Genomic DNA, 15043 nt, shown 5'->3' with positions numbered 1-15043 from the left:
AAGAAATACCAAAACAAGATTACAGAAATTATAGTGTCTTTTGTTTATCTTACATTCTTTTTTTTCTTTTGATGAGGACTTTTAAGATGTACTCACTTAGCAACTTTCAAATATACAATTGTGTTATTACCTATAGTCACCATGTTGTATATTACATGCCCATGACTTATTTATTTTATAACTGGGAAAGTTTGTACCTTTTGACTCCTTTTACCCATTTCATCCCTCCCCCACCAATCTGTTTTCTGTATCTATGAGCTTGGTTTAGGGTATTTGTTTTTCTGTCTGATATTTCACTTGGCATAATGTCCTCGAGGTCCATCTATGTTGTTGCAAAGAGCAAGGTTTTGTTATTTTTTAAGCTGAATTATATTCCATTGTGTGTGTGTACAAATATACATGTACCACATGGTGGAGGACAGAGGGAACACCTGCAGACAATCCAGGATTTTTCTTAAAAAACAACTCTTCAAAAGTAAGAAATTTAAGTGTTCAAGTCCATCAAGTTCTATCCAATAGAGCAGAAGTTCTGTAAACTCACAGACAAGTCATGTATTTTTTTTTACAAAGTTTACATTAGTTATCTATATTTAAAGATAAATATAAATTTCAAATCTGACAACTCCAGATGCTCATACCACCACATGGAAACAATCTACTAGGCTGTAGAGTATTTACCCACCCCTCAGGCATTGGAATGTTTGGTCAGAGAATGAATAAGATTTGGATTGAAAAAATTTCACAGAAGAAATGATCAGTTACTCACTCTAGCTATAGAAAAGTCTGAATACTACTCTCATAAAATGTATAGCTTTTAGTAAAGTGACTGGCCAGTAAATCTACCTGTAAGAATTACTTGCAAAATATGCACTTAAGTAGAAATGAATCTGGTATTTAGATACTGAATCTAAGCCAATTAAAGTTGAAGATATGTACCAAAATAACTATTTTAGTTTCAGAATAGATAACTTTTATCCATTCTTTCTGACAAATGGCAAACCACAAAAATGAACTATACATTAAAAGTTAATTATAATAAAATGTCATCGGCATTAAGGAAGATAACTTTCTTATCTCCAAAGCAAGGTAGCATACATCCAAATAATCCAAAAGTGGTTTCAAATTTAGATACAAGTTAAAACAAGAAGGGACCCAACTTGCCTGTTTTATTCTACTTGAAATACTTTCTGTACTGGCTGAACAGCAATTTGATTGATCTGGACTTTCAAGGTCATACCAAGTTTTATAAGAATTATGATTCTATCTTGAACTCATGGAACTTAACCTGAAACTAGTTCTTGTCCACAGAGTCAAAGCCTGAGAAATCATTTGAAGCTGCAGATACTCTTTTAAAAACGAAGTTTATCTTTTATAATTGTAAAATAAATGTATACTCTCAACAATTTAGAAAAGTAAGAACAATTTAGATTATTTCCCCAACTTTTTATTTTGAAAATTTTCAAACTGATATGCAGGCCAAGGGTCCTCCTAGTTACTAAAGCTATGCCACAAATTTACTCAGCGCTTCTTGGCAGCCATTGTAAAAGGAGAAAACAGTTATATAATTCACATTGCTTATAAGGAAAAAGCATATCAGTTACTCAGAGTAGCCAAGTGTTTCATGAGATTTGGCTGATATATTTAATAAGGAATACCAGGTGATATCACACACATCCCTACAATAATTGCATTGATGAGCTCTTTAAACTACATTGTCTAGAGGGTGCAAGGTAGCTGTGTGGGGGTTTGGAGCATGGACTCTAGAGCCCAACTACCTGGGCTTGAATCCTGACTCCATCACTTATTGTGTGACCTTGAGTGAATTACTTATAAAGTGACTAATAAAGTATTTTGATTAATAATATCGCCTACATCAAAGGGATGTTATAAGACTTAAATTACTTAATGCCCATTATGTACCTCAAACAGTACCTGGCAGTTAGTAAGCACTCTTGTTATTACAGTAAGTGCTAAAACAAAGGTGTACACGTGATGTAATAGTACAGAGAAGGGCACTTAAATCAACTAAGGGCCTAAGGGAAGGTTTCCTGGAAAGAGGATGGCTGTGCTGGGTCTAAATCTTAGTCTACTATTTAACTGCTGTTAGTATGATCTTGGCAAAATTACTTACATTTTGTATCCTCACCCGCTAAAATAGAGCTATAATGTCAGTTGCTGATACAATAAGCTGACGTTTACGAAATTAAACGAGAGAATTGTGGAGGAGAGACTATTCCATGACCGTCTGACTGCTCTCTCTCCTGTGAGCTGGACACAGGCCAGAACGGAGGTTGCTTTCTGCAAACCCCGCTTAGAGACTGTCTGCTCATCATTCTGACATAAATCAGCACCCCTCCCTTTATTCTAGCTATGTGCTGGTTCCTGTAACAGGTTGTTCCAGGAACTGGTCAAGCATATAAAGAAGTTTCCTGTACCTGGTAGCATTCACGTACTAGTATCCATGACTATTTTCCCCCCTTTACCTTGCATAATTTTTGACACCTACCAAGAGGAGCAGAGATCCATTTCATCTTGCAGCCACCCAACACAGGCCTTGTATAAAGCTTTAATAAACTCTATAATTACCAGATTGCAGTGGCCAGCGTCCTTCTTCAGTCATTCCTTACCCTTTACTTACAGAGGTAGATTTTCAGTCTTGGGGCTTTTCCCTGGGTCTGTATGTACTAACAATAACACATGAGTATTAGATGAGCAAATGTAACAGTGCATGGCATGTATAACAAATAAATATTTCCCCTTGGATCTGATGGAAAAGTAAATTACTCTTGTGCTCAATTTTTATGTCTCTTTGTTCCAATTAAACAGTATACTTAGTTTAAAAGTAGTTGTACATAAATATTCATTCTAATCACAAAAAAATTACTTGGAATGTTAAGATCAGCAGAGGCTTAGCACAACTCTCTCTCTCTCTTTTTTTTAAATCACCCTGGAAATGCATTGGTGCATATGTATATTTTTGAGGTACAGTGCACCTACCTGAGAGTAGGTAAATACAATACCTTGATATCCATTAGGGAAAACTGATCACTCCCTCATCTGAATCACTTTATCCACCCTTCATTTCACTTCATAGAGAATTCTAACATTCCATGTAGTATATTGTGTTATAGTTCATTCAATTCATGCCTTGCTTTGTTTAAAAAAGAACTATGGAAATTAGTTACATACTAATGAGTTTATTTCCCTTTCAAAACGGAGTTTCTTGAATAACTGTTGTATCCTTGGTATCTGGACAGAAGAAGCTGGCACATAATATACTGACTATCATTGTTTGGTAAAATGATTTGATTTGAAGTATGCTATTATAAGCAAATGAGCCCAATATAAAGTTGAGGGGATTATCTAGGAAGTTACGTGTAAACCAAAGAGACAGACTGATCTCCTTTGGTAGATAAGAAAACCAAAGCCTGGAATATTTAACTAATTTGCCCAAGGTTATCTACTTAGTTAATGGTTAGAATCTCAACATACGTCAACTAGTCCAGAGGCCAATTCACCATATTGACCTGCCTTTCAGACCCTAGTGATTTGGTGTATATCTCCACTACTTCACTAAAGTTGCTATTGTTAGTCACCAACCACTTCTGTCACTAAATCTATCTAGTCATTGCTTTTCAGCCCTTGAAATAAATACTTGACCTATTTGTGGTCTCTGATTCTGCTAAAGCCCACTTCATCTGGCAATTCTTTCCTACCTTGGCTTCAGAGGCATTCTTTCCACCTGATTCTTTTATCTCTGGCCATTCTTCCTCAGACTTCTTTGTGGGCTTGTGCTCATCTGCCATTCCAGTTCAAAGTGAGCATTTCATGGGGCTCTATCCTTGGTCCTCTATATTGTTTCTTCTATATTTTCTCCCTGATCTCATCCATGCCTAGGGCTTAAATTATCAATTATAAGTTAATATCTTCCAAATTTATTTTATTTTAACTCAACTTCTGTCATCTTCATAGACCTGTATAATTTGACTGTTTATTGGATATTTCTCTCTGGATATGAAGGTTCCCTCTAATAAGTCACAGTCACATTGCAGTAATATTCAAGGAAACCTAATTAATTTTACTCTTCTTTTCCAGATAAAGGAGAATGCAGCTGGAGATCAACTATCAACTTTACTATTGACTGTAGTAATTTTCTATTGTTGTAACAAATTAACACAAACTTAAAATAACAAAAATTTATTAAAGTTCTGGAGATCAGAAATCCTAAAGTCAAGGCATTGGCAGGGCTGTGTTCTTTCTGAGGCCACTAGGGAAAATTCCGTTTTCTTGCCTTTCCCAGCTCCTAGAAGCTGTCTGCATTTCTTGGAACCAGGAGTGAAGATTCTTCAAATCTCTTTCTCGTTGACCTTTACTTCCATCATCCTATCTCCTCCTCTGACTCTAACTTTCCTGCCTCCAGCACAGCCAGATAATCAGAGAAAATCTCATCTTGAGATGCTTAACTTAATCACATCTGAAAACTCCCTTTTATCATGTAAGGTTAACATATTCACAGGTTACAGAAGATTAGGATATGAACATCTTTGTGGGGCATTATTCTGTATACTACAACTGACAGTTGGTATTGGATATTACCTGTGACAGAGAGCTTCCTAAAGCCAAACTCTGGGATTAAATAAGTTTACTATCTTTGCAGCCCTGGACCAGGAACCCTCAATGCCACCCCTAGGCCCTGCTCAAGAACATCAGGACAGTTCTGTGAAGACAACTTTAAGAGAAAAAGAATGGAATGGGTAGACATTAAAAAAAAAAAATTCACCGTTCAGAAAGCCACTGCTCCAGGGAGGAGTGAGCTAGGGGAAGGTGCAGTGAGAGGCCAGGAATATTATATTAATGGATATTACTCCATATGGAAAGAAACATCATGAGTGGAGAATAAGTGTTTCCCCAACAAACTTATCCATATTTGAACTCATCACATCCCACAAATCTGATCATCCTCCTAGGACTGTCACCACTACTTTCTAGTAACGTAGATCAGAAACTTGTGGATAACCAAGAGACTCATTTTCCTTCGCATCATGCTGAATGTTTCCACCATCTACCCCAGCACCTATCCTAAAAATTTGGTCTACTCATTGATACCCAACTCTATGCTGTCAATTCTACCACCTTAATAGCGCTCACATCTATCCTTTCTTCTACATTCCCACTGCCAATGATTTGGTTAGGACTCATTACTTCTTATATGGAGTACGACAATGGCTTTAAAACTAATCTCCCTGCCTTAGGTCTTGCTCTTCCAGTCCATGTTCTTTTTCATACATTTACATATGAACTCTCTCCAAACTGCCACACTCCCGTCTTCCAGTTTGCTCAAGCATCAAGCAGAAGTGACTATCCAGTTATCAGCCAGGATCAGCCTTGAAGCTAGGTTTCTCTGACTCCAAAGTCCATGCTTTTGTTTTCTTCAACTGCCTTCTCTTACAATCAAAGCGTTATAAAGCACCTTTGCATACATTCTTTCCTTTTAGCCTCAAAACTCTCCGATGTAAGCTGAATGGGTATTGTTATCCTTATTTATAGAACGAGGAAACTGAGAGTCAGGGGAATTCAAGGCTCGGTCCATCATCCCCTTGCTCCTGAGTTAGCGTCACTTAGCAGTCTTCCATAATTAAGTGCGCTGTCAGCTCCTTCCGGCTTTACTCCTTTGAGAACCTTCCTACACTTAGGAGAAGTAGCCTGTGGGATCCATGCCAGTCTGGACGAAGCCACTGCTCTCTCCACCACAGGCGCCCAGTAACTTCGCTACGGCGATCAGGGCGGGGACCATCCCATCCGCAGTGACGAGATCAGTGACGCCATACAGTGACGTACAGTGACGTGAGTTATCCGGAGCCAGGTGCCGGCCGGGCAGCCACACCCTGGAGCCCCCTGCTCCAGAGGGCAGTGGGAGCGGCGGGTGAGAAAAAGCCACAACCTGCCTAAGGCGGCCTCACCGCCCTAAACCTTCAGATCCCGCCTACTCGCCGCCATCGGTTGCTAAGTGACGCCAGCGCGCAGAAGCGCGTGCGCGGCCACGGCGTTGTGCGTGAGAGCGGGCGCGCGCCGCGGCGGCGGCGGCGGCGAGGAAGGCGGTGACGGCAGCTGCCGAGGGGGCGGTGGTTACGAGCAGGCGGCGGAGCAGGCGGAAGAGGCTTCTGTGCCGGCGGCTAGGTCGCAGAGGAACCTCGTCGGGGTGAGTAACCGGGGCCTCGCAGGGGAGACACGGCCTGGCCGCACCTGCTGCGCGGGCCCGGGGCGCGGGGACGCGCGCCCGCACTGCACCGCGCGCGCCACTCCACGCCCCTTCGCCGCCTTCTCCCGGGACGGGGGCTGACGAGGGTCAGTTTCTGGACGCGGGCGTTCTGGGACTCGGCAGCGAGGGGCCAGCGAAGACAGTAGTTCTGAAAGGTGTAGTGGGAAGTAGGTGTCTGAGGGCTTCAAGGTGGCTCTGCCGGGCTCCCAAAACCGAGTCGAATCAGAAGCCCGGGGTCTCGGAGCAGCCTCTCATCCCGCCTAAGATGAGGTTGTTTGAGACCGAGTGGAGGCGGAACTGGGGACGCTGGGGTTGGGGTTCGGAAAGTTTGGCGCTGCTGTGGCCTTCAGCCCCTGCCCTGGCGGGGCTGGGAGGACAAGCTGGTTGTTATGGAGAGAGCTGTGAATCAGTGCCTGCGGGTGGCGTCAGACACACCCACGACCTAGGGGAGGCGATCTGTCATTAGAGATAGGGGGGTGGCCAACCTGTTGCCTAGAGTTTCCAACTTCACATGTATGTGCACGTGCTTAATGCATACCTAAAACTTTTTCTGCTCTGTGCATTTTATCAGATTGTTGCTGCAGATTTTGAGGCCAAGGGGGCGGATATCCATCTTCAGTCCTTACTTCTTCATAGTCGCAAATCAGCTGTTTTATTTCCCAGAACCGTGGCATACTTCTGTCATTAGGGCCAAGGAGTATGGAAGCACTGTTTTTTTGTCTTCCTTAAAGGTAGTACAGGCTTGTTATATACTAGATTGAAAGTTACAGATTCTGTTCAGCATGCGGGCTAAAAAATGTTGGTCGGAAAAGCCAGAGTGTAAAGCTGCAGCAAATCAGCCCAATGCTCTCCTCTGAGTGCTCTGGACTTCTCATGGGTGGATATGTGGCGGTTGTAGTTACCATCCTTGGGAGACAGGAGAATTGGAGGTCGGGAAGAAGTCAGTCTTTTCTGACTGTCAATTAAGGCAATGCCTAGAACTGGTAGAAAGCTAGACTATATTAAAATTTAATCATGATTCGTGCAAGAAAATGGAAGGAAATTATTTCTAAGTTTTCATTCGGATATAAAATTCTGTGATTCAGTTTCATAACTGAGGATCTTTAAAGTATGTTGCCTGTGTTCTTAGGTCATGGAACTAGTAATAACCTTGTTCAGTGACAGAGTACTTGAAATTCAATGTCTCTTGCTCTCTGGACTATTATTAGCGTTTAGGACAGGAATTACCTCTATTTTCATCCTGGTGGTATCTCTAGTGCCTACAAAGTGCTTGCTACAGAGTAGGCAAGTAATAGATATATATATATATCACACTATATAAGTGGTGTATCATTGTTTTGCAAGTATTTAGTTCAGTCCTTCAAATTGTTAATACATGTGCCCCCTCTGCCCAGTATTATGCTTCATGTGGGAGGAGGATTGTGGGATTACAAATGACATAGAAGACATGGCTTCTTTCTTTTAAGAGCAAACAGCCTAGCTAGGAGAATAAAGTATATATATATAATTATGAAACTAAATGTGGTAGTATGTAAACAAGTGCTATGTGAGCTGTTATACTTAAGTGTGGTAGAAATTTAGAAAAGACAAGACTTATGGTGGGCTGAGTTAGTGAATACTTTGGAAGAGGTAAGATTTGAGTTAGTCTTTGAAAGAAGCGTAAAATTTGAATTACAAAGAGATAAATCATATGTTGAGAAAATAGTGTGAATTTTTCTTTTCTTTCTCTTTTTATACCTACAGCACCTAGTCTTTCTAGGTGGTCTCCCATCCAAGTACTAACCAGGCCAGACCTACTTAGCTTACAAGATCAGACAGGATTGGGCGTGTTCAGGGTAGCATGGTCATAGTAAAACTGTGAATTTAATCATTGGGGTATATTGAGGAGGCTTATCCATAACTGGAGCAGAAGGTCTCTGGTAAGGGAATATTGGAAAGGGAAAGTGTTAAGACTAAGGCAGGCTTATCAACATCCCATTGATAACAAGTTAGAGTCTGCTTTTTGGGTGGGAGGGGGTTCTACTCAGTGTAGAGTCTTAAGTGGTATTCTTATTTAAAATGAAAGGATATTGTAATTAAAGCAGCACGGAGTAGTTATATACTATTGTTTTCAGTTACTAATTCAGAATAAATGCCTCAGTAATGTGTGTAAATCTTATGCATTTAGTCAGCAGTGCATATCCCCATTTCTAAAATCTACTTGATGTGCTTGGGGCATTTCATTGGAAATTTACTGAAATAATGTACCCAAAGCAATTATCCAGCCACTCTCAGTGACACAGTTTTGCTTGAGATTATCTCTTATAGGGGCCTGTGAGGTTTGCAGTTACTGCTGATCCTGTAAAAATACAAATAATGTTAGATGGGAAAGGAAACTAGTTTAAAAAAGATACTAAAAATATTGACAAAAAGGTTTGAGAAAATTATATATGCTCATGCTAAATATTGAACGTTTGGTCTTTACAGTATCTTTTATGTGAAAATTCTTTTTAAGTGGTGTGCAGACCTGAAGTTGAATTGTTAACCTAAGATGTGTAAAGTTGCAACACTAAATATTGCATTATTTAACAACTCAGCAAATATTTATTGGGTGCTGGCAGTGGCTAACAACTGTGTTGGGCGCTCAAAAGACAAAGAATTAGACACAGTATACCCTCTGAGATACTAAGGGTTTGTCAGAGGAGACAAACTACTGTCCATAATATGTTATAAGAGTTAATCACTTTTAGAATGAATAAAATGCTGAGTGAGTATGTCACTTTGGGGAAAAATTGTCAGGGAAAGCTTTAAAGAGAAAAAAGGATGAAACTTAGCCCCAAAGGTTAAGTAGAATTTTGCCAAATTGTAAGAGGGGAAACAAGCATTCCAGGCAGAGGGGAGAGCATAAGCAAGTGGCCAAATAATAAAATTGAATGGAGTTTTAGAAAACCTTGAGCTCTTTCTTGTAGGCTTGTTGTATGGCAGAAGTGATGAGACAGGAAAGGTATGGTTGTAGCCAAATTATGAAGGAGTCTACTATTCCATTCTAAAAAGCCTAGACTTTTCTCATTGCATCTCTCCCCTCCCCCTCATGTTAGTGATGGAGAGCCTTGGAAGGTAGAATAATCAGATCAGAAAGTTAACTGACGGTTCATTTGCAGAAGGCATTAGAGTAGAGAGGCAGGGAGACCAGTTAGGATGTAGGTAAGAGATGCTGGAAACTTGAAGAGGGATGGTGGGAATGGATGGATTGTAGAGATATTTTAGATATTACAGCCTCTAAATATTATGACCAGCTAGAGGTGAGAGTAGGAAGTTAAAGAAGATTTGTCTAGCTTGAGTAAATGGTGATTATGGTGAAATTAAATTAGAAAACACAGGAGGAGTAACAGGTTTCCAGTGGAGAGAAGAAATGATGGTGTGTTCATTTCGAGGGCCCTTTTTGGAGTTTAGAGAGATGAACTAGGTAATTGGAAATTCTACTCCAAAGACAGTTTAGAAATAATTGTACGTGAAGCCTCCAAGGCTATGGAAGTAGTACCATTCCAGGAGTTAGTATAGTGGTTAACACTATGGACTTTGGAGTCAGCATAAACCTGAGGTTGAATCTGTGATATGCCACTTACCAGTTGGGATGGGTGACCTTGGGCAAGTTATCTAACATCTCTAAGCCTAAATTTCTTCTGAAATATGTGGTTAATAATACTTTAAAGAATCGTTGTGGAGATTAAAATAGCATGTGCACAGTGATTAGCACAATGTCTAGTTTATAAATGCTTAATACATGACAGTTGTTGCTAGTAATAGTAATAGTTACAGTTGTAGAGGTAATAGAAGAAGCTATAACTGAGAACTGGAAAGCACAAGGAATGAAACTTTTGGAAATCAACACTTTGATTGTTTCTCATACTTGAGCATACATCAGAAATACCTAGAGGCCTTAGTAAAACACAGATTTCTGGTTCCTACCACTATAGTTTCTGATTCTGTAGGTCTGAGTGGGGTTGAGGAATTTGCATTTTGAACAAGTTCTCAGGTTGTGTTGATGCTGCTATTTCCAGGACCATATTTTGAAAACACACTTATAGAGTGTGAATGAAAGAAGAGAAACCAGGATAGACACTACTAAAGAGGCTGAGGTTGATGGAGAGCAGGAAAGAGTTTAGAGGAGGTTAAGGAAGTAAGAGCCTGGAAACTCTCTAGATCCACACTCTGCTTTCTTCATCTCATTCTTGTTTCTGTCTTCTCCAGAACTTGGCACATGGTATTGTTTGATTGAAACTTTGAAGCTTCTTAATACTGTTTGTGTGCATGATTGCATGTACTTCACACAGATTTCATTCATTATATGTCTGCCGAGTCATGGAGAAGGTACGATTTTCAATTTTACACACACGTGTGCGTGCCTAACTACAGAGAAATTTTTTCAAATAGTTGATGCATAGATAGGTGCTTTTACTTTGTGTTAGCGGTCCTTCCCCACTATTTTTTTAAATGTTATAGCCTAGTTTGCAAAATAATTGTCAGTAATAAGTGTCAAAATTGTAATATATGCTTTGTATGAAGCACTTTACAGGTTTATAGGTAAGCATACCTGGGAGATTTAGTGGATCATGGGCAAAATGGTCAGAGCACAAAGGAAAGAGAAGGAGATATAATCACAGAAATGTGGATGGAGAAGAACTTGAATTTAAGTACTTTTTCCTTGTTTGCCGATATACTTTGAATCTTACATGTGTCATATACTGAAGGTTTTGTCATGTAGCACAAATGTTTGTCCTAATCTCTGATAAGAAGCTATAGGGGCATCCACTGTATAGGAAATCAAACAGTAGTTGTGCAAAGATAAGTATATTGTAAAGAGACTTTAGGAGTTAAATTGTAGCAGTTCACCATGCTTCCTGGGCTCTTGTTCTCTTGCATTTATTCTTTCAACTGCCATTCATTAAGTATTTACTATGTGCCAGGAGCTGTGCAAAGTGCTGGGTATAGAGAAATGGAAATTGCTTTAAGCATCTGACACCAGCTTTAGTTAGAGGGTATGACATTGTATGCATGAGTGTGCACACATATCAGGGGAAGATCTGATGCCTGAATTTTAAAATCTTAAGAATATATTGATATGAGCAGACATCAGGGACTTGAAGTTAAATTCATTCAGCCATATATATGCAAGGAGCCATTAAAAAATATGGACGTAAACAAATTTTTTAAAGCAATCAAAGAATATATAATTTGGTAAAGGAGAAAAAAACACATTTACAATACTACATAGAATGTGGTAAGTGCTATGTAAATATTGACCATAAACTAGGTTTTCCAATGCTTGTTGAAGGCCTGAGTTTTCAGTTTTGATTTCAACTCATCAGCTACTGTAGCGTTCCAGAAATTATAATGTCATGAATCCACATTAATCTCCTGGACAGCCTTTTGCATCTTTATGTGATACAAAAAAAAAAAAAAAATTCTGCCCTTATTTTTTTGCTTTGAGAAATGTCCTTATGTTATATGCAAGCAAAAGGGCATTAACAACTAGCTACTGTTTATCAAGTAGCTGCATTCTGCTAGGCCTTTTTTATATGTCGTTGAATTCTTATCACAACCACCTTGTAAGCTGGATATTATCCCCACTTTATTAATAAAGCAACCGAGATACAGAATGGGGAGAAAAGTTTGCCTGCATTTTGTGGCCAGTGAGGTGAGACAGGGCTTCAGTCCCAGGCGTGAGCTCCAGAGCCAGTGCTCTTTTTGTGAACTCCTGGTGTCAGTATGGGGCCCTCGCATGCCAGTGTCCAGGGGGAAGACCTCCAGTCATGTTTCTGCTGACTTGGGCAGAGCTATTGGAGGAAGTTAGAATTTTAATAGCCATCTAAATGATTGAAGACAATTTGATGGTATTGTTAGGGATGGCAGGGAAATGAAAGTGTACATTTAAAGGCCCCAGTGCTGATTCTCCTGTGAAGACATGCTATATTTGACCCAGATTTTTTCAATTGACTGACAACAGATTTTACATAAATATTCAGATTCTCCACTTCTCTATGTATAGATGCAAAGTCTACTGGAGGAAGAACTGTACTTTTCAGGGCCGATGACATTTAAAATAAATTCAGAACTCCTTTTTAGTCACAGTGGAAAACATCTTACTCCTCACCCCAAACACTGTGTACTTGAGATTTCCCATCCATAGTCTCTCCACAGCACTTATTCCTCCTACCCACCCAACTGTCTATTTTTTAATTTACAAGTTAAATACTTGTCTATATATTCTATTTTTGGCTTACCGTTTTTATTCTGATTTGATTTATCCTTTTTGGGTCTTATTTTATACATTCCTGGAAATACCTACTGTACAGTTGACCCTTGAACAATATTGGTTTCAACTGCATGAGTCCACTTATTTGCAGATATTTGTCAATAATATGTAGTCGGTCCTTCATCTCCCCAGGTTTTACTTCCAAGGATTAAATCAACCATGGATCAAAACAGTATTTTCGATCTGCAGTTAGGAATCAGCGGATTCAGAGAGCTGACTGTATGCATTGTTTTATACCGTTTTATACAAGGGACTTGAACGTTGACTGCCGAGCTGATCGAGAAGGGAAGTTTTCCGTGGTGAGACACCCAGTTGAAAGAATGCATGAGGAGCCAACATGAGAATGAAATGGCAGGCACCAACTTTATTGCGGGGAGCACGTGCTTCTATTGTGGAGAGCAAGCGTCTCTGTTAGGGGACTGCGTGGGCTTTATATATATCAAAGAACAATAGTAGCATTCTGCCACACATGCGTGGTACAGTAAACTGAATCATGCTTGCATGAGCTGGGCATAGGTGCCCTACTACATTAATGTGACATTCCGAATCTGTGGTCCTATTCTTAGCCACGAGCCTGGAACACAGTCAGATCTGGAGCCCACATTGATGGATTTTGGCATACACGGGGTTCCTGGAACTAATCCCCTGCAGATGCCAAGGGACTATAGTTAAGTTTTGGGGGATTCAAAAGTTATATGTGTGACAAAAGTTAAAAGTTCACAAGAGGTGAACTATGTGTGACTTTATTAAATAATTAAGCAGTCACGTTTCTCACACATATAACAAACATAAACTTGCTTAATCATTAAAAATTCCTCCTCACTAATACACCAGTCAAAGCTTTTTACCAGTTAGCTGGAGTACATTTAAATAGAGCATCTTTCCACGTATATATATATATATAGAGAGAGAGAGAGAGAGGATGATGGTGGTGGTGGTGGTGGTGGCGGTGGCAGTGGCGGCAGCGGCGGTGGTGGTGGTAATAGATAGACAGACAGATAAAATTTCTAGAAGTACACACCAAGAAATAGGTAATAGTGGAGAACCTGAGGGGGAATATGGAGAATTGGGGAACAGGGCATAGGGATGAGGGACAAGGGAGGGCCTGAAATGGGAGGAATCAAGGCCAGCCTCACCAGATATATGACAGTCACACAGGACCCAGAGCTTAGAAGGTCCTGCACTTGGTTTAATGCTCTGCTTTCATTGTCTTGAATTCTTAATGATTTTGAACAAGAGTCCCCTTATTTTCTTTTTGTACTGTGACCTCTAAGTTATGTAGCTGATCCTGGGAGGGACTGGTTCTCTAGAGAACAGAGCCTGAGGCATATGTGCTACCACTTGATTGAGGAGTGTCCTCCAGAAGGAGAATTGGGTGGAAAAGAGGAATGACACAGAGAAAGAAGAGGAGGACTTAAAAAAAAAAAGTTATATGTGGATTTAAAAAATTCTATTGTGTGATATATGGATTTTTGACGGTGCACGGGGGTTGGTGCCCCTAACCCCTGCATTGTCCAAACGTTGACTGTGATTATCTTTGTAAAGCATAGTAAATTTCAGCTAATTTCACAATAAACATTTCTATAAAATTATACAAATGGATAAATATTAAGCCTTATATTATTTATCATAGCTATGTACCAAAGTACCCCAAAATTTAGCAACTCGAAACAATAAACATCTCTTATCTAACAATTTCTGTGGGTCAGGAATTCAGTTATAGCTTAGGTGGGTGATTCCAGCTCAGAGTTTCTGATATGTTGCAGTCAAGCCGTTGACCAGCACTGCAATAGCAGTCATCTGAAGGCCCGACTGAGACAGGAGGATCTGCTTCTGAGGTGTCTCCCTCACATGGCTGTTGGCACAAAGCCTTAGGTCTTTCATAGTGCTGTTCGAGTGTCCTCACAACATGTCTGCTGGTTTTACCCAGAGCCAGTGATGGCAGAGAGCAAGGAGGAAACCACATACCTTATATGTCCTATCTTGAATATACACAATGCCACTTATACTATATTCGATTTGTTATAAATAAGTCACTAAGGCCAGTCCACACTCAAGGGAAGGCAACAACTAGGCTCCACCTTTTGGGAGGGGAGGGCTTTTGTCAAAAATTTTGTTGAAATGTTTTAAAACAACCATAAATCCTTTGTCATATGAAACTGTATTGTTGCTGAAATTGTCTTCAATGTAGTACATGCTGTAATTTTTCTGACTCATGTATTCACAGTATTTTCTGGAAATGCTCTGAAGAAAAGGTAGTGATTTTTAAAATTTAAAGCAAATTTTCATAAATTACAGATATGTTGGTAGTTTCTTGAAGTTTTGCATCTATATCATTAGCTTTAGTTCCAGTATAGCTGAAATGCTTTCATGTTTACCTAATGTATTTATTCTTGTACAATTTTATTTACACTTATTTAATAGTTTTCATAATTAATCTTAAATGGAACCAAACACATCTAGGTAAATTAATTTGCCTTCCAAACTTT

At 39.7% G+C, this 15043-nt stretch overlaps 1 protein-coding gene across 1 annotated transcript in view; it reads left to right on the top strand.

Annotated features, from left to right (window-relative positions):
• The first annotated feature begins 6072 nt into the window (after positions 1-6072).
• BTBD9 (BTB domain containing 9) overlaps positions 6073-15043 on the top strand; it is a 363080-nt gene continuing 354109 nt past the window's right edge. The window contains exon 1 of the mRNA XM_036217549.1: positions 6073-6199. The gene's annotated coding sequence lies outside the window, so the exon portion shown is untranslated. The remainder of the gene's footprint in view (positions 6200-15043) is intronic.

The sequence above is a fragment of the Rousettus aegyptiacus genome, unplaced genomic scaffold (assembly GCF_014176215.1).
Source record: "Rousettus aegyptiacus isolate mRouAeg1 unplaced genomic scaffold, mRouAeg1.p scaffold_m13_p_1, whole genome shotgun sequence".
NCBI classification, from domain to species: domain Eukaryota; kingdom Metazoa; phylum Chordata; class Mammalia; order Chiroptera; family Pteropodidae; genus Rousettus; species Rousettus aegyptiacus.
Note: the sequence above shows the minus strand (reverse complement) of the source record. Positions and strands in the feature narration are given on the sequence as shown.